The following is a 27,436-nucleotide window of genomic DNA, read 5'->3' as shown; positions in this document are numbered from 1 at the left end:
GGCTTCGACCAGTAGCAAACTGAGGCATTTCAGGGAGGCGGGTCAACCACGCGCTTTGGGAAACGGTTGGGCTTAATATCTATGCTGGACCAATGCTCGCAGAGCTTTGAAGTCGCGTTAGCCAGACTAATCAAATCAAATCAAGTTTATTTGTACAGCGCTTTTAACAATAAACATTGTCGCAAAGCAGCTTTACAGAATTTGAACGACTTAAAACATGAGCTAATTTTATCCCTAATCTATCCCCAATGAGCGAGCCTGTGGCGACGGTGGCACGGAAAAACTCCCTCAGACGACATGAGGGAGGAACCAGACTCAAAAGGGAACCCATCCTCATTTGGGCAACAACAGACAGCCTGACTATAATATTAACAGTTTTAACAGGTATAACCCTCAACTGTCCTCAGGACTAATCCAGAAGTCCTTTTGTGATCTGAAAATGAGTGTAAGAATGGAGTTATCATTTATGTCCCGGAGTCTGAAAATGGCACTAAATATTTGTAACAGACAAATCAATGCTTATAAAAGTGCTCAAGTAATTTTGATGTCGACTTGAGACACGAACTTGGGGGGGAACAGCGAGGGTGGCAAACGAACTCCGACAGACCTTTACTGATATATGGCGTGAGGTTTACTGTCTGTGATGAGAATATGTGCAGGTCTAAGCAGTGTGATTGTTCCTCTCAAGGCTGACGGAGTGTGTAAGTGTTAACAGCCAGCTGTTGGCTGTATGAAAAAGAGGAGCGACTCAGCCCTCCCCTCTCTCACTATAATCTAAGGATAGGGTGCAGACATGAGCATCAGTCCGTGTCTGTGGATCAATGAGCAGCCACCGTCCCCAAAAAAGAAGCGCTCGCCTGTCTGGACGCCATTCACATCATCAATGCTAACATGAAAGGCTCGCATTCGGTCAAGAGACACCGCATTACCATAGTAAGTTTTTCTGGCATTTTCTTTCGCTCTGAAGGGAATCAAGGACAAACGTCTAGCGCTTTTATCTAGCGCTAGGCATGAACCAGTAGACGGTTGCAAGATTTAGTGTTTGCAGTTTCAGTGTAATGAGAATTACATTAACTCAGTCCAGAGATTATTAGTCTAATCGACTGGTACGTTTTGGGCTGAAATGAAATGGTTCCTTTGGTTTTATTAGTTCTGACCAGGCTAGAAAGTGTGACTGTATTGAACCGATTGATTGTATGTCATCCGAAAAGGCTGGAGAAGGTTTTATTCGGAGTTTTCTGTTGTCCTACATGGCTCTGTGCAATTTTTTTTTTTTTAATTCCTCTAATTGTGCCAACTTGAAATGAGGGCTCCACAGAAATAGTAGCCAGTGGAGCATTAGATTAGAGACTCGTTGCAGATGTACGTAAACATTTGGACTGAGTGATTAAATTTGTAGTCTGTTTTCAGGTGGAATATTTTATAGTACATGCGAATATACTGTAGAACGTTCTCTGAATATCAAACTTGCGCTACCCTCAATAGTGACGTCGAGAGTAATATTCGGACACGGCTTGATTTGACAAACGTCTCCCGGTTCGAGTTGAGCTCGAGGACTGGGATTCACAAAAAATGTCCTCACACTGCGGAAACGAATCATTCCTGTTGACCTTGTTCTCTTGCTTACTGAGCAAAACATGCCCAGACTCGGGTTTTGGTGTAATCCGTGGACATTTCATGGCTTTTTAGATGTGTGTCAGGGTTGGTTCATCATCCTAATAAACGCTGCCAGTATTTTCCTGCCTCAAAAGTGGATTATGGGAATTTCAAGGCTGGAAAATACTGGCAACTAAAATGCAAGTATTTGTGAACACGTTCCTCCTACAGTGCTTGTTCTAACACGCTGCTGTTTTTATAGTAACCGCTAATTCAGTGACTTGACTGTGCCACATAATTTAAACTTAACGATGAAGAGATCAAGTTATTATGCGAAATCGAGTCGGGCATGAGCCGATAGCCGACAAGGCGTAAAGCGGCGAGTTGTCTATAAGCCATGTACGACGAGATTGCGTGAAAGAACTGTTTTATTCGATCCACATTCACTGGATTTTGAGAAACGGAACTTTTTTTTTTTTGCAAATTCAATGAATTAAAAACTTTTTTTTTTTTTTTAATACAAAAATGTCCGACAAAATAAGGCCATTATTAAAAAATGTTCTGTTTCCGGTCCACCGGCTGGGTGAGTGCCGTTTGTGCGGTTGAAGTTTTTTAACATTTTTTTTTTCGGGTTCGTAAATCTAAAATCGAACTTGACATTTACACATTCCCGGGGCTTTCCACTAAGGCTCATACTAGCCAGCCATGACAAATAAGTAGCCGAGGGGGAGTAAACACAAAATAAACTCCTGTGCACGCAGTTCCCAGGGTTAAATGTATTTTCCGCAGACCATTTATTTATTCACTTTACTCAAATACAAAGTAAAATGGCAGTAAATCTTCTTTTCTTGCGTATTGCATTATGTAAATCTCTTATTTTCGGTGCATGACACATTCATGCAACTGAGCATGCTATGAATTAACGACAGCGGTCTGCAGTGGCGGCTACACAAACACTCAGCGAACATTTCTCCATTTGTGTATGAAAATACACTCCAACCACTCAGTTTGGGTTCATTTACAACCAATGGTGTCTTTTGATGCCAGCACGTAATTGAACGAGAGAAGACTGGTTTACCGGAGACAAAATAAGCGTCATCTCTGCTTCTGTTCCCTCCGACGACCCCGACACACTACTGCCTTCGCCGAGTGCGCGCGCACTCTGAATTGAATCAGCTCTGCGCATGCGCCGTGCGGCACAAAAAAACGGCAGCCACCATGAAGGAAGCAGATCCGGAGTTGTAAATTTTGCTTAAGTGTGAAATCGCAAAATGGTATTCTAGTGAACAACAAAATAGTAAAGATTCAGAAAAACAAATCATTCAGTGATCATTTTAATAGTGTAATTTCATCCGAACTAGGCCTAACGCTCGATTTAGAACTACAAAAAGTCCGTGACTACGTTTACATGCACATCCAAATCGAGCTGCTGTCGGTAATCGAGCTGAAGGTCCCAGCAGGGTGCCAGAGAAATCCAATCCTACATGCCCACACTGAAATCGGGCTATTGTGTGAGGTGCATTGTGCACCTGAGCCACAGGTGGCGCAACACGCCCCATCGTGTTGGTACACTTCCTGTTGTCGTCATGAAGAAGAGCTATTCAAGAGTGTAAACAAAGTTATCAGTTCCGTGTTCTCCATTGCGCGTTTTTCTCCCGTCCATGAATTTTAATATATTCAGCTCAAGCTGAATGAGCATGAACTCTGTCTCCTCATTGCTCCAGAAGTGCACGTTTCTGCTTGCCTGTGGCAGTGGGGGCGTGGTCAAGCGCCGGTCTGTGACAGGAGGGCGGAGCCAGGGAAGGTGAGTGGCAGAATCACTTCACCTGACGGTAATTAACCTGTGTTTGTGTGTCTTCCCAGTAACCGCGCCCTATTTAAGGAGGCAGAGGGAGAGCAGAGGGGACAGCTCATCCCGGGACTAGAACACAGCACGTGCGTGCGCTCGTGTGTTTTTCTCTCAAGAATAAAAGTAGGCTGTTAAACTGAAAAGTCTGACAATAAAAAGCCTATTAGTACCAGAAGCTTTGTCCTGCCGTCCTCTGTGCTCCACCCACACTTCAGAGAGCTCTACATCGCCATTTTTTCTTCTTCGTTTGTTCCTCCTGACCTCTTCTGCTGCTCGCTACTACTGTTGTCATGCCGACCGAGGCTGTTGTGTTTCCCGCTTGTGGTCTCGTCACTCGTCACTTCCAGAAGTAGCTCGACAACTAGCTCGATAGGGTATACATGCACAAAGTAGCTCGGCAGAAATCGCATAAACTAGGTCGTGTAGCTCGATTCCGAGAAATCAAGTTCGGTTCAATTTCAGCCGAATTAAGGTGTATACATGACATTTTGAACTTCGATTTCAGTCGAGCAACGGCAGAAATTTGATTCTCTCTATGTGCATGTAAACATAGTGAGTGTCGGACATTTTAAGTACCTTTTGTAAAAGTTTTGCAAATGTTGCAGTCGGCATTTAAAATGCTAACTTAGTTTTTGTACAAGTTTCAGTTGATTAAACTGTCATTTTATTGTGTCTGCTTTTGTAATAAAAAAGTACTGAAAGAAAAAGCAAACACAGCATTGCGAATTCTTATCCATATATATATATATATATATATATATATATATATATATATATATATATATATATATATATATATAATATTAAAAAAATAATAAAATAAATCCCTCCCTCCCGACTGAATTTTTTTTGCTCACCTAGTGGACAGGAAACGGATTTTTTTTATTTAAGAATGGCCGAATTTCTGCTTCGAATGTAAACAAACCAGTGAAATGATGAGCAATTTGTAAAAAATGCTATGATGATGATTCTTGAAAAATATGTTCTTACCATGACAGCCTTTTTTTCTGTATTTTGTTTTTTTTTTTTGTGGTTTTGTTTTTGAGTGGAGTTTTTATTTCGTCCTCGGTTGGTTCAGCAACACACGCCGCGATTTTGTTTTTCTCTACTCACGGTATATGAGCTGATAGCCTAGTAGTAGAGTAGCCAATCAGAGCGCACGATTGCTCATGTCCAGTGAAATGTGGGTAGAATATAATGTGGTGTTTTATGCAAAAATGCACAACTTTGTGTTACTTCTGAAGCTTTTATGGAAGGAGTCTCCAGTGTCGGTGCTTTTGCATCACAGGAAGGGCAGAGGATGTGCACTGGAGGGGAAAAACTGGGCTTTTTTTTCTTTTGTTTCAGTAAGTTCAGTAGAAAGTAAAGGAATGTCTGTTTATAGTTGCTACGATGCAAGTAATAAAAGGAGCTGACTTATGGAACATTTATTAAACATGAACTGTAACTATAAACCAGTGAGAAGTATGAATTCAGTTCTTTTAAAAAAAAAAAAGTGAAGATTGTGGGTAAATGCTGCAGCATAAGAGGAATAAAATGATCTGGAAGAAAAAAAATTCATCCTGAGGATGATGGTGGTGTTAAGACGATCCAGCCAGCCATATGAACTGCAGTTATCCGGAAATGTCTGAATTATAAGCAAAAGAGGATTTATTCTGCCTTTTACATGTGTGTGTGTGTGTGTGTGTGTGTTCGTTCAGAATTTCCTCTTCCAGTCATGACATGATTCACGAATTCAGCGCCGAACGTTGCTCACAGGGACAAATGCAGTATCTTGTCCGTCATCCTTTTTACAAGCATTTTCTTCATATGCCTTACCTCATCTTTTATAGTTATTTTAAACTCCAGCTTGTCATCTCCTTTTTACCGTAACCATATGGTTGTGTCAGCCTTCATAAGATCCTCCTCGGCTGTCTGCCTAAATGATTTACGTGCTAATTTGGGCAAGTCTGTCCTAGATGGATTGGTGCATCACACCCTGTGTCCGAAATCACTCACTCCTTCACTACTCACTATATAGTGAGCTCATTGGTAAAATGTTAAAAAAAAACCCAACACTTTCTGACACCACTCCGTCACGCTGTTGTTTACGTCATTACTGTCGCACAGTTAAAAGGTGCCAGATCAGTCGGCTGGTGAGCTTTCAAAATAATAAATACATGCATTTATTTTTTTCGCGGTGCGGTTTCCATCAAATCCTGCGCTCTGATTGGCTGACGAGCGCGTTCATATCCTACGATATGGACCCTGGTTACGGACCTCTGGCGACTCGCTCATTCACAACAGCAAACATGGTAGCTTTTTTTTTTTTGGTCAACTTTTTTTAAGATTTTTATCAAAAATCTTAAATTTTTGCCAGCATTTCTCAGGAGAATAGCATTAATTTTACAGCATCGATAGCGAAAGCGAGTTTTACTATCCTGAGGAAGAAGAAATAAAAGAAAATGTTTCAGGAGAAAGCTAAAAACCTGGCTGAATCCTGAATGACTCAATTTTGTATAAATAGGGGACGACATAGGTGGCAAAATGTAGTTTGTTTTTTTTTTTCCTCTCCTGCCATGGAAGTGCACTTGGAGGAAGCGATTTGCATTACAGCCGTGAATGAGGATTCAAAATGGCGGCTCGGCTCGGTTTTCCCTTTTGGGCGCTCTCGTTGTCTGTTAGAATTTGGTAAAGAAAAAAATAAATATATTATTTACCAGCTTAAAGGAACAGTCCACCGTACTTCCATAATGAAATATGCTCTTATCTGAATTGAGACGAGCTGCTCCGTACCTCTCCGAGCTTTGCGCGACCTCCCAGTCAGTCAGACGCGCTGTCACTCCTGTTAGCAATGTAGCTAGGCTCAGTATGGCCAATGGTATTTTTTGGGGCTGTAGTTAGATGTGACCAAACTCTTCCACGTTTTTCCTGTTTACATAGGTTTATATGACCAGTGACATGAAACAAGTTCAGTTACACAAATTGAAACGTAGCGATTTTCTATGCTATGGAAAGTCCGCACTATAATGACAGGCGTACTAACACCTTCTGCACGCTTCGGCAGCGCATTGATATCTGAGCTCCGTATCAGTGCGCTGCCGAAGCGCGCAGAAGGTGTTAGTACGCCTGTCATTATAGTGCGGACTTTCCATAGCATAGAAAATCGCTACGTTTCAATTTGTGTAACTGAACTTGTTTCATATCACTGGTCATATAAACCTATGTAAACAGGAAAAACGTGGAAGAGTTTGGTCGCATCTAACTACAGCCCCAAAAAATACCATTGGCCATACTGAGCCTAGCTACATTGCTAACAGGAGTGACAGCGCGTCTGACTGCGTCTGACTGACTGGGAGGTCGCGCAAAGCTCGGAGAGGTACGGAGCAGCTCGTCTCAATTCAGATAAGAGCATATTTCATTATGGAAATACGGTGGACTGTAACTTTAATGTCGGTCTGTATGGTGAGATACCGTGACCTCGGCCTTAAATATTGACCTTGGCCCAGAGGGCCTCGCTCAGTACTTTCAAGACCTCGGTCACGGTATTTCACGATACAGACCTCCCAGCTGGTAAATAACATGTATGTATTTTTGTGATAAACACATTATACTGAGCATATTTCCTACATTCATAAATACAAAGTACTTTTTGTATTTGCTGCATCTTTCAGTTCTTTGAAATCAAGGCTGAATACTTTTCTTCTTTGCCGCTGCCTTTTATTAAATCAAATTTGAGACTTTTGATTTGATTTTTCAGCACAACCGTAATGCATGATGGGATATATTGCTTGGTTAGTGACCATCGTTTGGGATACTTGGATTGCACGATGTTGGGTGTAATAATTTTCACTATATGTTTGGACAGCACTACAAAATGGCGACTTCACTGTATAGTCCAGTATATACTGAATGGGGAGTGATTTTGGACACAGGGATATAGACTGTGGCGGGGGAGAGAGGGAGATCTCGATCATTACCTGATTGATCTCTGTTCCGGTCGTTTGACACCCCTCGGATTATGCTAAGCATATCTGTTGTCCAGTGCTGAACCCTAACCAGTTGTACAATGCCCCGGTAAAAATTAGTTAAAAAAAAAAAATCCAATCGTTAATGGAAATTAATTTTTTAAAAACTCCCACAAATTTCCAGACATCAAGAAATAATTATTTTCAACAAACGTGTCACTATTATTGGCACCCCTCAGGGCTCGACATTAACTTTTTAACCCACTCGTCTACTCAGGCAAGCAGCAAGATTTTTCACGTGTCCTAATCATGACCCTTTTATTCCTATGTATTTACTAGTTCAGTGAAAGGAAAGTGATTTAACAAAGTTTATCAAAAAGCTGGTATAGTTATGATTATGCTTTCATGACTTTTTTTTTTTTCCTCCAATAAAGCTCAGACTTTAACTGGAACAACAAACACAAACTATCCAGTGCCCCAGTTGGGTGTATGTGTTAAAACTATAGATCAGCTAATGGGTTTTAAGAGTTTGACTCACCCAAATTTTAAAGCTTCTGGAGGAAATAAAGTTCCATCTTAATTAATCCAGTAAACCTTGAAGTATAAACTAATTTCAAGAAATAAAACCGAAAGAAAACAAGTTGGACATAAGGGTGACGGAATCACGTTGTGAATGAAAACAAACCGTAAGTGAGTTCGGCACCGTCGTAAAATTCCCGCGAAATAGTTTCTGATAACGTGTTAAATGTGAACCATACAAAAGAAAAATACAATTAAATGTCTGAATGAAATGAAGATTCACCACAGATATTTATTTTATTGAGGTATTTGATCAGCATTTCTCTGATTTCGATGAATTCAGAGTCTATAATTAGATATTACGACGTGGGTATTTTTACACACGCACCTGCTGCACTCGGCTTCCCCGGAATTTCGTTAACAGTAACACTGCCGGATCACTGAGGGGATTGAACTAGTTTAGTTGGAACTTTATTGATGTAACTCTGGAGTAATTACTATAAAAATGGTGATTTTCAACAATCCCTAAATGATATAAAAGCATAAGGTATCATTGTCTGGGGCGGCTATGTGTAATACTGAGTCATTTTCTCTTTTAGTCTGTAAACCAGATTAGATCGGCCTGTATGTAGACTAATTTTATATTTATCTAAATGGCTTATTACTATGACTTAACTCCTGTTTTTTTTTTTTTTTTTTTTTTTTAAATATTCGACTGCAACTTTAACCCCTTCAGACATTACAGTAATGTGTACAATTGTACAACCCCAATTCCAAAAAAGTTGGGACAAAGTACAAATTGTACATAAAAACAGAATGCAATAATTTACAAATCTCAAAAACTGATATTGTATTCACAATAGAACATAGACAACATATCAAATGTCGAAAGTGAGACATTTTGAAATTTCATGACAGCAACACATTTCAAAAAAGTTGGGACGGGCAATAAGAGGCTGGAAAAGTTAAAGGTACAAAAAAGGAACAGCTGGAGGACCAAATTGCAACTCATTAGGTCAGTTGGCAATAGGTCATTAACATGACTGGGTATAAAAAGAGCATCTTGGAGTGGCAGCGGCTCTCAGAAGTAAAGATGGGAAGAGGATCACCAATCCCCCTAATTCTGCGCCGACAAATAGTGGAGCAATATCAGAAAGGAGTTTGACAGTGTAAAATTGCAAAGAGTTTGAACATATCATCATCTACAGTGCATAATATCATCAAAAGATTCAGAGAATCTGGAAGAATCTCTGTGCGTAAGGGTCAAGGCCGGAAAACCATACTGGGTGCCCGTGATCTTCGGGCCCTTAGACGGCACTGCATCACATACAGGCATGCTTCTGTATTGGAAATCACAAAATGGGCTCAGGAATATTTCCAGAGAACATTATCTGTGAACACAATTCACCGTGCCATCCGCCGTTGCCAGCTAAAACTCTATAGTTCAAAGAAGTAGTCGTATCTAAACATGATCCAGAAGCGCAGACGTCTTCTCTGGGCCAAGGCTCATTTAAAATGGACTGTGGCAAAGTGGAAAACTCTTCTGTGCTCAGATGAATCAAAATGTGAAGTTCTTTATGGAAACCAGGGACACCGTGTTATTCGGACTAAAGAGGAGGACGACGACCCAAGTTATCAGCGCTCAGTTCAGAAGCCTGCATCTCTGATGGTATGGGGTTGCATTAGTGCGTGTGGCATGGGCAGCTTACACATCTGGAAAGACACCCATCAATGCTGAAAGGTATATCCAGGTTCTAGAGCAACATATGCTCCCATCCAGACGACGTCTCTTTCAGGGAAGACCTTGCATTTTCCAACATGACAATGCCAAACCACATACTGCATCAATTACAGCATCATGGCTGCGTAGAAGAAGGGTCCGGGTACTGAACTGGCCAGCCTGCAGTCCAGATCTTTCACCCATAGAAAACATTTGGCGCATCATAAAACGGAAGATACGACAAAAAAGACCTAAGACAGTTGAGCAACTAGAATCCTACATTAGACAAGAATGGGTTAACATTCCTATCCCTAAGCTTGAGCAACTTGTCTCCTCAGTCCCCAGACTGTTGTAAAGAGAAAAGGGGATGTCTCACAGTGGTAAACATGGCCTTGTCCCAACTTTTTTGAGATGTGTTGTTGTCATGAAATTTAAAATCACCTAATTTTTCTCTTTAAATGATACATTTTCTCAGTTTAAACATTTGATATGTCATCTATGTTCTATTCTGAATAAAATATGGAATTTTGAAACTTCCACATCATTGCATTCCGTTTTTATTTACAATTTGTACTTTGTCCCAACTTTTTTGGAATCGGGGTTGTACACATGAAGTTCCATGGCATTTTTCCTTGTGTCCAAAGGGGTTAAGCAAGTCTTCAAGGAGTTCGGCCTGATCATGTCGCCTTGGCGGCAAGCCAGCTCGTATATAAATCTGCACGTGAACACACGACACCTGTTAAACTCACCTCAACATGTCTTTTGCAATTGTTTACCCCGCAATAGGCAATGCTAAAGTCGCTGTTACAAACAGTATGGTGTGCAACACCGCCATTATATTTTACCCCTGTTAGGCAAGGGGACAGTTTTTCATGTAGTCTGAGGTGAAGTGGGTTTTGTATTTTCGTTTTTTGAGGCACACACTGTTATGATGCTCCTGGATACACTGAACTGATGTAAAGCCTGCCCACACAGAAAACTGATTGGTCTGTTTAGCAAGACTGAGTAATCGGCACGCGCTCGCTCTCTCTTGCTCACTTGCTCTAGAATCCGGGATACTGTATCTAATTTGTGGGAATCACGGAGCTGCTATCGATGTGCGAAAGACTCCTGGAACTTCCGTTAGAGTTAGGAATAATTCAGCTTGTCCCGTTGGACAGACACATGCATATTTGACTTGTCTGGACCAAACATTTGGTTGTCCTGGACAATCAGACAACCGTTAATGTCGAGCCCTGTCCCTGGAAATTATAGTGTACACAATGTAACCAAAACATGTTTCTCATTGTACATGTTTGAGTTGATTGGCGTGTGTAGGAACTTTCAAGCTGTAATCCATGACTTCCTGATTAACCGGGGTAAAAATAATGAGGACACAGAGACCAAATTCCCTTAGTCATCCACCAACATGGGAAAGATAAGAGAACACAATCAAATGAGGGAGAAGTGTGTTGACCTTCATAAATCAGGGAATGGTTGTTTAAAAGAGGAAAAAAAAGTTACTCGCGTGAAAACGTCTGTTTCTACGGTTAGGGCAAGAATAAAAAAAAGTGGACACCAACTGGAACGGTTACAAACTTGTCTGGAAGAGGAACCAAGTTTATTTTGCCCACACATACAGTAAAGAGGAAGGTAAGAGAGGCAAAAAATCCCCATGGATCACTGTTGAAGTACAAGAAAAAGTAAAATCTTGGGGCTTCCAAGTCTCCAAAACCACCATCAGACTTTCCCTCCATGCAAACAGATTATTTGGAAGGTAGACCAGAAAAAAAGCCTTTTCTGTCAGTTAACCACAAATGTAAGCACCGGAGTTTTGTGAAATGCTACTACAACTTTGACTGGAACTGTGTTCTCTGGTGTGATGTAGCAAAATTGAGCTTTTTGGCAATAAACACTCAGTGGGTTTGGTGTAAAAGAAGGACGGCTATAATGAAAAGAACCCAATCCCAACTATAAAATATGGTGGAGGTTCTGTGATGTTTCGGGACTGGTTTCCCTCCAATGGCTCTGGAAACCTCAGTAGGGTACATGGCATCATGGACTCCATGAAATAGCAGGACATTTTACCGTATTTTCTGGACTATAAGCCACTACTTTTTTCCTAGGTTTTGAACCATGCGGCTTATACAAAGGTGCGGCTATTCTGTGGATTTTTCTTCCACCGCTAGGGGCGCTCTTCTTGGATTTTTATGGCGGTTGGCAACTTAACGTATGAGGTGCATTACCGCCACCTGCTGGACTGGGGTATGGTTCAAGAGCCTATTCTACAACTAACCTGGGTAACTAAAAAAAAAAAAAGAGAGCGAGCTAGGGGCGCTCTAACCGGACGTAGAATCAAAAATAAGATAGACGAAAAATCAATGCAAAGAAGAATTAGCAGATCTTTAGCAGATAGAACACGCATGACAAATTACTAACTGGTAATTATTTTCAAATCCAGCGAAGATGATTAAAGTGACTTGTGGTTTCAAACACAGGAGAAATGAAGGTAAATAAATACCGGTTATTTTCTCTTGGTTCTGTTCCGTTTTAATCAGCAAAGTTGCTGCCGTGTTAAAAGGCACTGTTCGGAAAGAATCTGTTCAGGTACATACATGTACATTTACAGTACAAAATCGTTCTGTACATGCAGTAAATATCTAATTTTTCAACATAGATATCTGCGGCTTATAGCCCGGTGCGGCTTGTATATCTTTTTTTAAATTTTTTTTTTTAAAATAGAGCGGTTGCGGCTTATATACAGGTGCGCTCTATAGTCCAGAAAATACGGTAAATCAAAATCTGGCTGCTTCTGCCAGAAAACTAAAACTGGGTTATCGCTGGATCTTCCAGCTGGCCAATGATCCGAAGCATACGTCCAAATCAATACAAAAATGGTTCGCTGACCACAGAATGAAGCTTCTGCCCTGGCCATCTCAGTCCCCTGACCTGAACCCCAGTGAAAACTTGTGGGGCGAGCTGAAGAGGAGAGGGCCGAGGACGCTGGATGATCTGGAGAGGTTCTGTAAAGAGGAATGGTCTCAGATGCCCTGCTCTGTATCTCCAACCTTATAAAATGTTTATAGGAGAAACTCAGTGCTGTTTTACTGGTAAAAGGAGGTTGTACAAAGTGTTAAATGCAGGGGTGCCAATAATAGTGGCATGTTTGTTTTGAAAAATTTTTTTTTTAAAGAAAATTATTTCTTGATGAGGGATTTGTTTTTCTCTGAATAAATTTTTCAATTAAAGGTTGGATTTACCCCCCCCCCCCCCCCCCCCCCCCGTGTGAGATGGAGCTACTTCACAAAGGTGGATTTTTTTTTTTTCTCTTAACACCCCACCACCCCACCCACCACCTAATCTTTACAAAGGGTGCCAATAATTGTGGAAGGCACTGAACATTCCATATCTTCTGTCCCATAGCTTGATTTTATTTACTCATTTCATAGCATCAGAATAAAAGCCTGTGGTGATGAAGCTGGATGAAAAATATTCGTATAACTGTAGCTTAATATTATGGTTTTTGCTATTTCAGTAAATTCATAGAGGGCGGCACGGTGGTGTAGTGGTTAGCGCTGTTGCCTCACAGCAAGAAGGTCCTGGGTTCGAGCCCCGGGGCCGGCGAGGGCCTTTCTGTGTGGAGTTTGCATGTTCTCCCCGTGTCCGCGTGGGTTTCCTCTGGGTGCTCCGGTTTCCCCCACAGTCCAAAGACATGCAGGTTAGGTTAACTGGTGACTCTAAATTGACTGTAGGGGTGAATGTGAGTGTGAATGGTTGTCTGTGTCTATGTGTCAGCCCTGTGATGACCTGGCGACTTGTCCAGGGTGTACCCTGCCTTTCTCCCGTAGTCAGCTGGGATAGGCTCCAGCTTGCCTGCGACCCTGTAGAACAGGATAAAGCGGCTAGAGATAATGAGAGTGAGTAAATTCATAGAATTAAATTTTTTAAAGCTAGGGCTGGAACAGTACTACAAACATTGACTGGTGGTGATTAATGAAGTTGTCTTGCCATTCTAATTATCAAAATTAAAAAAATAAATACGAGTTCAGAATGTACTCCGACCCATTCAGTTTTTTGCAAACTTTATTGTAATATATTTATTTAATTGGAAGTTGATTGAATTTACTTTTTTTGGCCATTATTCTCCACACAATAAACACAACACAAGTTTTTAGATTTTTCTAAAAAATTCCTTTCACAATTTTTGGAGGGATTTCATGAAACTTGGCAGGATTCTTTGTTATATGTTGGTAATACGCATATTGCAATTTCGTTCAATTCAGTCGCATTTTACCAGAGTTACAGCCCCTGATTAACAAAATTTATGCTTTGACAGTTTCATGAGTGTGTTTTTCCTTTTGAAATCAACTCCTCTCTCAATTTGTGGAGGAATTTCGCCAAACTTGACAAAAGGCATTATGTCGGGAGTACGCATATTGTTTTGTTCAGTTCGGTCGCATTTTACCAGAGTTGTCGCCGTTGATTTACAACCTTGTACTTTGACAATTTCATGAAGGTGCGCTTGCCTTCAGGCATCAACTCCTCTCATAATTTTTGGACGAATTTCTCGAAGCTTGGCAAAAGGCCTTGTTATATGACGGTAATACGCATACTGCGATTTAATTTCATTTGTGAAAATTTTACCAGAGTTTTGAGCCTTGGTTAAATAACTTGCACTTTGACAATTTCATGAGGGTGTACATTCTTCTGAAATCAACTCCTCTCACAATTTGTGGAGGAATTTCACCAAACTTGGCAGAAGGCTTTGTTATATGACAATTATACACACACTGAAGTTTTATTTAATTTGGGTAAATTTTCCCAGAGTTATGCCCTTGATTTATTAACAAAACTTGTATTTTGGCAATTTCATCAAGGTGTGCTTGCTTTCTGAAATCAACTTCCCTCACAATTTTTATCCCCCGCTGGCTGAAAGGCCCGAAGATGGATTGTCGTGATGTCCGTCCATCTCAGGAAGGGTACTCGCCTTCTGAAATCAACTCTCTCAATTCTTGGAGAAATTTCATGAAACTTGACAGGATTCTTTTGTTATATGTCGGTAATACGCATATTGCAATTTCGTTCAATTTAGTCACGTTTTACCAGAGTTATGGCGTAGTTGCCAGCTCAATTAAAATCAAAACTGAAATCTCTTTTAGATAACTAATTCAGACCCTTTGTTCAGTACTGTGCAGAAGAACTTCTGGCACCAATTCTAGCTTTGAGTCTTCTTGGGTAAGTCTCTACCAGCATTGCGTACCTGCATTTGGGTTATTTCTCCCATTCTTCCTGGCCAAACCTCTCAAGCTCAGTCAGACTGGATGATGAGTGCTTTGTGAATTGCCATCTTCAGGTCTCTCGAAAGATGGTGCTTTATGAGGTTGAAGCCTGGGCTTTGGCTGGACCAATCAAGGATATTCAGAGACTTGTCCCAAAGCCAGTCCAGCATTGTCTTGGCTGTACGCTTCGGTTCGTTGTTCTGCTGAAAGGTGAACCTTCGCCGCAGTCTGAAGTCATGTGCACGCCAGGGCACGTTTTCTTCAAGGATCGTCCCTTCACCATAGGGATGGTGTAAGCCACTTAAATAACCCAGAATTTTCAAAAGCTCTCAAAGTCCTGGAAATGCCTTCCATAAACGCTTTACTCGGGAGTGGCTTCCGTCTAGCCGCTCTACCATCATATCCTGATTTGATGGAGTGTTTTTCTGAGAGAGTTGTCCTTCCAGGAGGTTCTGCGCTCTCAGCAGAGGACTTCACTTTTTGTAGCTGACTCAATCTCTTGATACAATTTTGAAAACTGCCAATGCCACTTGTCACGACAGTTTAAAAATGTCAACAAGCAGACAGCATTCTTGTCGCCTCAAATTTCAAAATGAATGGAGACGCCAAAAATATGGCCTGGGAGAACACTTGCCACTGCTCAGTGCTGCTTTCATCACCTTAGTGTTTTTGCGACTTTTTTTTTTTCGCCTTCCTTCTCACAGTGACAACCCAAGTTTGCTGTTGAGGTTAAACTCGTGAAACGAGGTACTCACTTGACGTGCACAGCCTGCAGCACATGAAATGATTACTGAGCAACCATACCTCTGATGAAGGCAAAGACTGACGATGCCAACTAGGATTCTAATATGTAGGCTGTATCAGATCGTGACACTGCTCACAGTTTGGAACTTCTGTGTTTTTTTTTTTTTTTTTTTCTCTCCCACATATCAGAAACGAGTGACCTGGTAGTAACGATTCACTTGTGATTTAGCCGTAAAGTATTTCAGTTTCTGGCTCATGGTACAGTGCTGGTTGTCAGCGTCCATAGACCCAAAGGAAATTGGTCATCAGGTGACTGGCTGCTTTAAACATTTCTCTTTAGACCTTTAAAGGATATGGGACATGGATTCTTTTTTTCTGGGCATAATTATGTATAAAGGACATAAGAAATGCCATCTAAATCACTGCAGGGCGTCAAAAATGTGAAAATCATCACATTTATTCAAGTTTTTTTATACATCAGCGTAAAACAAGGATTCGTTAATGAGCTAGGTGGTCACGTGACCCGTGACGCAACAAAAACTTTCCAAGGAGCCAGCGCTTGGGTATCTAATGTAAACAGGTTACCGAAATGGACACCATCGACAGTGATATTCCCGATGTTTTACAGAGACGTAAAGTTAGATCCTATCAATTCGAACCGATAGCTGGAAATTCACATGAACATGGATCTTGTCTTTACTCTGACGGGTCAGATGATTCTGAGAGAGAGTTCATTCAGCCCTCATGAAACTGAAAGCGGTCGGCTCGATAACACTTCCTGGTAAGTTTAAAAACAATTCTGCTCAAAGGCTAATGATCTGTTGAAAGAAGTATTATTTTTGTATCATACATTGAAAGTTCATCATAGATCTAGCTAAAGTCCGTTGCAAGCTAGTTTCCTTTTTTTTTTTTCCTGATATTTTTCGAGATTGAGATACAATGCTTCCAGAGTCCGAGATGAAAACATTCAAAATGGCGAAATGAGTCAGAATTATGATAATAATTGATACACCCAAAATTATAATACTAATCCTTACCTCGGCTTTCAGTCGCTTAGCGCAGAGGTCTTCAACAGGGGGGGTCGCGAAATCGCACCGGATCACTCATATCAACAAAAATATTCCTGCCCTGTCCCCTGGCCTCCGTGCAGGGATGCAGACAGCGCGCCTTTCGGCGGATGCCGCCTTTTTCACGGCTGAATCGCGCAGATCCGATTTTTAAAAAAAAAGCGATATTCATTCATGAAACATCAAGTATAAGGATGAGAAAAAGTTTAAATCGGGAAGCTGCGCACATTTGTGCAGCCTGGCGCAAATGTGCGCAGCTTCCCGATTTAAACTTTTTTTTTTTTTTTTTTCTCATCCTTATACTTCCTGTTTCATGAATTAATATCGCTCAGTACCTGAGTATTCATGTTGAAAGAATCCTCAGTGAAATGGTCCGAACACAGTTTGTGGGAAACAGTAGGTGCAAAGTTTTTTCAACAGGTGTTCTGTAAAGTTATCCTACCTCTTGGATTTGTCCTACCAAGCCTACTGCGCATGCGCGAAGCCTACTGCGCATGCGCAGGTGAGCCTACACTTTCCTCATCTTCGGGTCCTTGGGGAATGCAAAAAAACTTACTCCAGGGCATTTCCCATTGGAATTATTGCAACCATAAGCAGCACAATACACCATGATGTCCAATGTACTTTAAAGACTATAAAAACAATTTTCTTGTCATCCACTTCTCCATTCATCTACCCGCTTGTGCTGTGCCCGAAAGTTTTTGTGACGTATGATCACGTGACAGCGGCTCTTCCGGTTGCAAAAAATGCATATCGGAAGTCGAGCAGAAATGCCATATAATCATCACGAATATAACGATTTTGCTGAATTTAATAGATGATTTTGTATTTGTTGATGCAATTAATTCATATTTTTAATGGAAAGAAACTGATATAGCGTGCTTTTATGTTTCATGTCCCATGTCCTTTAAAGCTGTGCTTTCATTAACCTTTTTCAGAGGATTAATGCATTGGCTTTTCAAATGATGTTTGAAACTGTAAATTCTTTCTGAAAGCCGTTCTTGCTTTCACCAAATATTTCACTATGTTGTTTCTCAAAAAAAGAGGAAGTCAAGAAGTCATGGCTGAAATCCAGGAAACAGCATGGTGTTATTTGTTTAGCCAGCATGTGGGGAGGTTTTTTTTTTTTTTTTTTTTAAAACAGCCCTTTCCAGTGTCAAGGCTTTGAGGCTTTTGGTTTTGTTTATATTTAAGAAAAAAAAGGTGAAAATCGTAATAAAAAAAGCAATTTGTTGAAAAAAAAAAATCATGCAGCACTTTTTTTTTTTTTTTTTTTCTGTATGTTAAAGGGCACATCTTGGGTATATTTAGGAGCAAGATCAATGTAATTCTCTTATTTTATATTAAACTTGGGTCAAATATCTCACATTTTGCATTTTGTGCAAAGTTTGTTTTTTTTTGTTTTTTTAACCTTGTGCAATACCAGAAAAATTCAGTTGAAATCAAGCCATTTGAGGCGAGTTCGTCCGCCTCTGAAAAAACTTGGCGTTTGGATTTCCCGGGAAACATTGATTTTTGTGACGTCGCGTGCAGGACGCCTCCCTCTGAATCCTACGTCAGCGCTGGTTTGTTTGAGAAAACGACCTGGTGGTTTTCTGCAAATTTCTTTAACGTTATCACGTAATTATTAAAATGGTTAACAGATGTATCGTAGGAGGGTGTAGCAACACCAATCTTGATGGGACTAGTACTCATCGTTTTCCAAAAGACCGGGCAATGAGAGAGAAACGGGAGTGCTTCGTGCAAGGCACCCAGGAAAAAGCTGAGGACCAAAGCAGAGCCGAGAAAAAGACCAAGAAAATCGGCGATTCACAAGTTGACTGTTGCCGTGGTCAGAAATAAGAGAGACTATACTCTCAGGGGTGATAGTGTTCCGGCGCCGCGCCGGATTTCTGGCGTACCGTGGCTGGGGAAAAAAAAAAAAAAAATCTAGTTCGCCCATTGTCCTGTGTCATTCTGAGATGCGCAGATAGACAGTAAAGGGAATTCGCATGATATGGAATTAGTGGGAAAAAAGTGCCGTCACGGCACGAGGGTCTAATTCGTGCCGTGACAGCACTTTTTTCCCACTAGTTCCATATCATGCGAATTCCCTTTACTGTCTATCTGCGCATCTCAGAATGACACAGGACAATGGGCGAACTAGATTTTTTTTTTTTTTTTCCCCCCAGCCACGGTACGCCGGAAATCCGGCGCGGCGCCGGAACGCTATCACCCCTGTACTCTAAATTAGGTGTTCCTGAGTTTGCATGGTACACGGATAATGTTATTTATTGACACACAAAAGTAAACAACACGAAAGCGCTGGGTGATAATACGTTTACTTCATATGTATCAAGGGATATGCGTGTCAGGGCTTGAGATCTTGGGACCTGTCAAACACATTAAATGTATATACAACCCTGCTTAGCCGATTCCATGTGTGTAGCTTATGAAGTCTTTCTCCTACAGTAGCCAGTGCTCTTCTAAATGAAGAAATATATATAAATACATTATAGTAACTAGAAAATATGATTTATGTAACGATAGATAGATAGATGAGTATTGATACATGAATCCATGGGTTTAGAAGCTCAGGTGATGATTCCATATTTCAATGCAAAATCGCGAGCTGTTCAACTTGGTCTACACAGACTGTGCACTGAATCCATGCAGGCTCTCTGTCTGCTGGCGGATCCGCACGTGACGTCACGAATCTGGCTCCAGACTCCCTTGGGGTTTTTCCAGACGTGTTTTATTTTATTTTTTTCTGCTGTAGACAGATGGCCTTGTGCAAAATTACCCTTCTGGATGAGTGTGTAAAGGGACATACTTTCATTAAAAAAAACACTAAATTGGTCCAGGATGTGCACTTTAAGGCCTGGTCCCACAATACCGATAACTACAGCATCTATCCGCCCGCCCGCAGGCAAGCTGGAGCCTATCCCAGCTGACTACGGGCGAAAGGCGGGGTACACCCTGGACAAGTCGCCAGGTCATCACAGGGCTGACACATAGACACAGACAACCATTCACACTCACATTCACACCTACGGTCAATTTAGAGTCACCAGTTAACCTAACCTGCATGTCTTTGGACTGTGGGGGAAACCGGAGCACCCGGAGGAAACCCACGCGGACATGGGGAGAACATGCAAATTCCGCACAGAAAGGCCCTCGCCGGCCACGGGGCTCGAACCCGGAACCTTCTTGCTATGAGGCGACAGTGCTAACCACTACACCACCATGCCGCCCCTACAACTATAATGATAACTATAAATAAATCGGTCCCTTGCAGTTTGTGGTTGATGGCCACACCAGATCAATAATGATACCTATAGCCCAGACCTGGGTTTATCAGTATCTGTGAGATTACTTCTGGAGCATTTTTCTTTTCTTTCTCCAGGCCTGGATCCAATAAAACATCTGACCAATCTGGTAATTGTTTACATGTAACGTCGTCTGAGCATGTGCTGTTTTCCCCAGGCATCTTTTGTACAACCTAGTTGCATCGTGAAGTCACGGAATACGGATTCACAGAAAATAAAAAATTATAATAGAAAGTACAGATCTTTTATTCACAGATGTGATTTTTTTCCATGAAATATCAATAAAGTAAACATAAATGCAGGTAAAATATATTTTAATTATAAACTTTGGCCGTCCAAACATTTAATTGTTTTAGACAACTTAATTATCTTGCACCCAAACGAAGTTTTGCGGGGGATATCGAAACGGGCTCCGTCCATTCGTCCAGTCACGTTTTCATGTCCGGGCTGTATCTTTAAAAAATTACTGAAGATATCTTCATGAAACTTTTGTATACGTATCAAGCAACATGTGAACTGGAGCCTTTTGCTATTTTGGATTTTTGGAAGGGGGGGGAAAAAAGGATTTTTAAAATTTTTACATCATAAAAATAGATTTTGACTTAGTTTCTAAGAGCGATGTTTGTTTGTTTCCTGAGCATATATCCAAAACTATTCATGATACGGATTTGAAACTTGGTATACATGTTAACAAGATGTAGATGTGCCTTTTCATACTAAGAAATTTTGAGAAATTTAAATTTTTCGTGTTTCCATGGAAACAATTTCAGACTTCGTCTCTCAGGTTAGTCTTAGGGGTAGGTTTTTTTTTTCTGGAGCAGAACTTGAAAACTATAGGGGTGTTCACACGGCACATATTTGCATCGATGCTGCACCGATGTATTTTGTTGCAATATATCTTATACCGGTGTAAATTTTGTGGAGCGTTCACTCACAGGTCACAAACCTGCTTACTAGAGAGAAGCGTGTTAGCACCGGTGCAGCCCCACTTGCGTTCACACGGCAGTTTTTGCGACCGTGCTATACGAGAGTAATAATGCGGAAATGAAATATGCGCATGCGTGAAAATGTACTTCCTTTTCCCGGTTGTCATGGCATCACCAAGCGCCGGGAAAACAATGTGGATGAAGACACCAGTGTTGCCAGATACTGCTGACGTTTTCCAGCCCAAAATATGTTCAAATCTGCCAAAATGCACTTAAAACCGCCCAATCTGGCAACACTGGAGGACACGCAGTTCTGTTGTTGTTATTCGCCTTTTTGGAAGCGCAGAATACCAGGATGCAAATTATGCAATGCCCGTATGTAATCAACTGTCCTCACGCGTAGCGAGTCTACCCCTGTAGCGTTCAGACGTCCCATTTTATATCGGTGCTGCCCCGCAAACTAGCATTTACTCCGGAGTAAATTTCTTAAACCACCTCCCGAGCAGGGTTAGATTTGGACCGGTTTAAGCAGCTTTCAGGGGCTACACCGGTATAACTTTGTACCGTGTGAACGCTGTACCGGGGCAGCCCCGGTGCTACACCGGAGTAAAAGTTGCCGTGTGAACACCCCTTATGAGTGGTATGGTCTTGAAAGTTGGTATATGTGCCTTTTGATACTAAGCAGTGGTCGCAATACTTTTTTTTTCCAGTGTTCTGCAATATTGCAGAATGTCAATTTTGTTCTGCAATTTGGAAATATTTTCTGCAAATACACAAGCCTCCATAGTACACCCTTCTCAACCTAATAATGCCTATATGTACATCATATCTAGCTTTACAACTCGTAGCATTACTGTAATTCTTTATTCTCTCACTCTATTTTTAATTTCAGTCTTCACAGATCCTTCTCTGCAGCAAAGTTATCATTCCATGATACCTCCGCAGGTCTTTCATCCCCCTCGCCCTGACACTACGGGCTACTACAACTTGAAGTATACCAACTAATTCATAAATGTACTAGTTATCACACCCACACATTATCCTTCCACACAACATACTAATAAAGGCATCACCACAATAAAAAATAGAACACAACTGTTCTTCAAGAAACAAAACATTCATTTTCACGTTACACGTCATGTTACATTTTGCCAAGATTACACTACCGTTCAAAAGTTTGGGGTCACCCAGACAATTTTGTGTTTTCCATGAAAAGTCACACTTTTTTATTTCCCACCATAAGTTGTAAAATGAATAGAAAATATAGTCGAGCCATTTTTCTGGCCATTTTGAGCATTTAATCGACCCCACAAATGTGATGCTCCAGAAACTCAATCTGCTCAAAGGAAGGTCAGTTTTATAGCTTCTCTAAAGAGCTCAACTGTTTTCAGCTGTGCTAACATGATTGTACAAGGGTTTTCTAATCATCCATTAGCCTTCTGAGGCAATGAGCAAACACATTGTACCATTAGAACACTGGAGTGATGGTTGCTGGAAATGGGCCTCTATACACCTATGGAGATATTGCACCAAAAACCAGACATTTGCAGCTAGAATAGTCATTTACCACATTAGCAATGTATAGAGTGGATTTCTGATTAGTTTAAAGTGATCTTCATTGAAAAGAACAGTGCTTTTCTTTCAAAAATAAGGACATTTCAAAGTGACCCCAAACTTTTGAACGGTAGTGTAAGTAAAGGAACAATAGATAGAACACTGCCGAGGTAGTTGTCGGGTCCTCCCGGCGGGTATTAAAAGTGACAATCTTGCATCGGAAAATGGCAGCTGCCCTTATTTGGTTGTCGTCGCCTTTCTTCGGTATTGCGTAAATATTGCTCAACTTTGACCTGGAAAACACCGTCAGGTTTGTGCGGCGCAGGTTTGTTTATTTACAGCGCTGCTAGTTTGCTAAATTGAGAACCATTGAATCCCGAGCCTGACTTTTTTTCATTCTGCAAAATTGCAGATTGTTTAATTTTTCTTCTGCAATCTTGAAAATCATTCTGCAAAATGCAGACTGCAGACGGGTATTTCAAACACTGCTAAGAAATGTGAGAAATTTGAATTTTTAGCTCACCTGGACCAAAGGTCTGGTGGGTTTATCCCATGGGCTGCTGAGGTCCATGTGAAGAGGTAGGGTTAGGTTCCTGCAGCAGAACTTGAAAAATGTGGCAATTAATATCTTGAAACTTGGTCTATAAGGCAACGGATACAGATGACTGTCTTCTTGTTGAGTATCTGAATTGAGTGCTCACTCATGCCCCTTTTCCACCAAAGCAGTTCCAGGGCTGGTTCGGGGCCAGTGCTTAGTTTGGAACCGGGTTTTCTGTTTCCACTGACAAAGAACTGGCTCTGGGGCCAGAAAAACCGGTTCCAGGCTAGCACCAACTCTCTGCTGGGCCAGAGGAAAGAACCGCTTACGTCAGCGGGGGGCGGAGTTGTTAAGACCAACAACAATAACAAGACCGCGAAAGATTGCCATTTTTAAGCGACGAGAAGCAGCAGCTGTACAAACGCGAAGTTGTCATTTATTATTGCTGTTGCTGCTGCTGCTTCTTCAGTGTTTTTGCTTCGATATTCGCGCCAAGGTTTATGCAAACATAGCGACGTAACTGACGTATACAGCGACGTAATGGCGTGGCTTCCCTTAGCACCGCGAGCTATGGAAAAGCAAACTGGTTCTCAGCTGGCTCGCAAGTTGAACGAGTTGTGAACCAGCACTGGCTCCGAACCAGCCCTGGAACTGATTTGGTGGAAAACAAGGACGTCCTCAGCTATTTGTACCAGTACAACGCAAACGCTTTTAGTCCATTTTGAATGTAAATTGCCGATCCAGTCAAGTTTACTGATTTACTAAAAAAAAAAAATGTAATTGTTGTACTGTGCAAGTTAAGCTGGGCATACACTGTACGAATTTTGACACGATTTTCATTCGTGCGACTGTTTTGGAGATCGGGCCGAGTTTTGGCTCAATCGTGCGTCTCGGATCGTGTAGTATACATGGGGTAACGACAAGCGATTAACACCTCACGACCTCCTCCCGATCGATCGGATGAAAATCAAACCTGTTTGAAATCCTGAGCATCGCATCCGAGCATCGGATCGTAAAGTGTGAGAACAGGAATCGTAAGCTGCGTGCTGTTTACCCCGCGATTCACTCGTACAGCGTGAGCAGCAGCTGAATACCGCGATTGAAAAAAATCGCACAGTGTATGCCCAGCTTTAAACAAACAAAAAAAAAAACTTGCTGACATTCTGTTCAAAATGTACTTTACAGAGTGCAGACTTTTTATTTAGCGAGCAGTACAATGATCTCTTTGACGGAAGTGTTTTGGTTATCTGCTCCAGTGGTCATAGGAGCAGGTTGTAAGATAAGCTACAGATAGGCGTGTTTTTGTTTTGTTTTTTAAAATTAGGCAGCATAACTACAACTTTCCTCAATGAACCCAAAATGTCCGAGGGCGAAGTAGGATTGTTGGCAAGGTAGATAAAATATAAATACTGTTTGTGTACTGTTATATTTCATTCAGTTCATCAGCATACTGAAATGCTGATTAAGTTTGCAGCCATTGTTGTTTTTCATAGCTCTGGTTTGTCACGAGTTGAACAAGAGATGGATAATTTGAGTTACCACTTACTGTAAAGCACAATCTGTATTTGGGTTATATCGAAACGAGGAATTCGAGAGCGAGGCGTTGCTTGAAGTAAGGTTACTTACAGAGCGTGTCGGATGTTATCTGCTTTCTGTGTGGCCGTTGATGGGAAAATACCCGACTCTGTGTTTAATCTATGATCACTTTACACATCACTAGTTATGACATGCCTAACATTTTCTGTGGTGGAACTGAAGTCTAAACTGTCGTCCTTTTTAAACTGCTGCTGCATTTGAATGACCTAGAAAGTGGAAAGTCGGATTTCAGAATTGTATAATTTTACTACGTTGTGTGTTCGAGCACCAAAGTGGATGCCTTGGTGTTTCTTTTATTGCAGTCCTTGGGGAAAAAAAAAAAAAAATCTCCCAGCCTTACTTGCCCAATGGGCAAGCCGCACCCAAAACATACTTGCCTGAAAAACAATTCCACTTGCCCAGAGCTTTATTTTGGAGAGGACAGAATGCAGTGTGTGGTTTTTTTTTTTTTTAAATAGGTGAAGCAGCGGCGGCATGGTGGTGTAGTGGTTAGCGCTGTCGCCTCACAGCAAGAAGGTCCGGGTTCGAGCCCCGTGGCCGGCGAGGGCCTTTCTGTGTGGAGTTTGCATGTTCTCCCCGTGTCCGCGTGGGTTTCCTCCGGGTGCTCCGTTTTCCCCCCACAGACCAAAGACCTGCAGGTTAGGTTAACTGGTGGCTCTAAATTGACCGTAGGTGCGAATGTGAGTGTGAATGGTTGTCTGTGTCTATGTGTCAGCCCTGTGATGACCTGGCGACTTGTCCAGGGTGTACCCCGCCTTTCACCCGTAGTCAGCTGGGATAGGCTCCAGCTTGCCTGCGACCCTGTGGAACAGGATAAAGCGCCTAGAGATAATGAGATGAGGTGAAGAAGCATAATTATCATAAATCCACAAAACCTGCCTGTATGTGATGCAGTGCCGTCTAAGGGCCCAAAGATCACGGGCACCCGGTATGGTTTTCCAGCCTTGACCCTTACGCACAGATTCTTCCAGATTCTCTGAATCTTTTGATGATATGCACTGTAGATGATATGTTCAAACTCTTTGCAATTTTACACTGTCGAACTCCTTTCTGATATTGCTCCACTATTTGTCGGCGCAGAATTAGGGGGATTGGTGATCCTCTTCCCATCTTTACTTCTGAGAGCCGCTGCCACTCCAAGATGCTCTTTTTATACCCAGTCATGTTAATGACCTATTGCCAATTGACCTAATGAGTTGCAATTTGGTCCTCCAGCTGTTCCTTTTTTGTACCTTTAACTTTTCCAGCCTCTTATTGCCCCTGTCCCAACTTTTTTGAGATGTGTTGCTGTCATGAAATTTCAAATGAGCCAATATTTGGCATGAAATTTCAAAATGTCTCACTTTTGACATTTGATATGTTGTCTATGTTCTATTGTGAATACAATATCAGTTTTTGAGATTTGTAAATTATTACATTCCGTTTTTATTTACAATTTGTACTTTGTCCCAACTTTTTTGGAATCGGGGTTGTAGTTGGCAGCAAGCTAGCCAGTTAAGTGACTCATTTTCCTCCTCAAAACAACAAACTTTGTAGTTAGCGTTAAAGGTTTAAAGTGAGGCAGGTCGATGTGCTGGTTCAGGAATAATTGAATCCACTCCCCTTTCTGAACTGTTTGAGCTGATCCCCCTCCCCATCACTGGTGCGCATCATCTTGTTTCAATGCGTTTTGTTTCCTAATACGGGACGTACTAACCACGTGTTGGTCTGTTGACGAATTGCTCAGAAGCCAGTTTGGAAAAGTCATGTGTGGGTCAGAGGTCGTGACCATGGCGCCACAGCAAACATGGCGGATGGAACGAAGGCTCCTAAATTGAGACGAAAAAAAGACGATTTTAAGGAAGTATCTGACATTGTCGGAGGCAAAATGTGCCAGAAAAGAGAGGGAAGAAACACGCCAGACAAGCAGAGTAAATCTTGCTGGCCAGCTTTCCCGAAGGGCCGTAAAGGCAAAAACAAACGCGGCATCTGATGCTAACTTGGCCAAGATCCTGCTGGACAGGTGAGCAACGAGTGGTTTCATGATGTTTCCTCACTTTGAGAAAACTTGAACTTTTTTAATAAAAGACGGTGTTCAAGTAATTTGAGACTCCTGCATCATCATCTGTCACTATCGGACTATGACGTAGTCACCGCCGGTTCCGCCATGTTTGTTGCGACCTTGCTCATTATAATATTATAATGAGGATAAACGTCGGTCGTTTCCGTACCCAAGTGTAAACATTAGCGCACAATGTTTTTCCAGCTCATTCTCCTTCACAGGTATGAGGCAGCGGGTAATACAGCATCTGATTCAAGTACCTCGGGGTTATTCTAGCTCTCCAGGGTACTATTCATCTTTTTAATACACCGACCTGTGTCACTTTATACAAGTATTTTGCTTTTCAATCAACAAACAGGCCAAAATCTTTAGAGTATAAGTCACGTAAAGGTAAGAGATGCTGCTTTGTTTAGTGTTTACATTTAAAGTGCATATCACGGGTAAATTCAGGAGCAAGATCGGTGTAATTCTCCTATTTTATATTAAACTTTGGTCAAATATCCATCAAATTGTTGTGCAATTTTTTTTACCTTGCGCAATACCAGAAAAATTCAGTTGAAATCAAGCCATTTGAGGCGAATTGGTCCGCCTCTGAAAAAACTTGGCATTTGGATTTCCTGGCAAACATCGATTTTCGTGACGTCGCGTGCGGGACGCCTCCCTCTGAATCCTACGACCTGGTGGTTTTCTGCAAATTTCTTCGTTATTGCGTAATTATTAAAATGGTTAACAGATGTATCGTACTATAGGAGGGTGTAGCAACATCAATCATG

At 41.5% G+C, this 27,436-nt stretch overlaps 1 protein-coding gene across 4 annotated transcripts in view; it reads left to right on the top strand.

Moving 5' to 3' along the window:
- mark3b (MAP/microtubule affinity-regulating kinase 3b) overlaps positions 1-27,436 on the top strand; it is a 195,627-nt gene that overhangs the window by 8,715 nt on the left and 159,476 nt on the right. The gene's annotated exons all lie outside the window — the stretch shown is intronic.

This window comes from Neoarius graeffei, chromosome 3, assembly GCF_027579695.1.
Source record: "Neoarius graeffei isolate fNeoGra1 chromosome 3, fNeoGra1.pri, whole genome shotgun sequence".
Taxonomy (NCBI): Eukaryota; Metazoa; Chordata; class Actinopteri; order Siluriformes; family Ariidae; genus Neoarius; species Neoarius graeffei.
The sequence above is the reverse complement of the archived record's forward strand: the minus strand, read 5'-3'. Positions and strand labels throughout refer to the sequence as shown.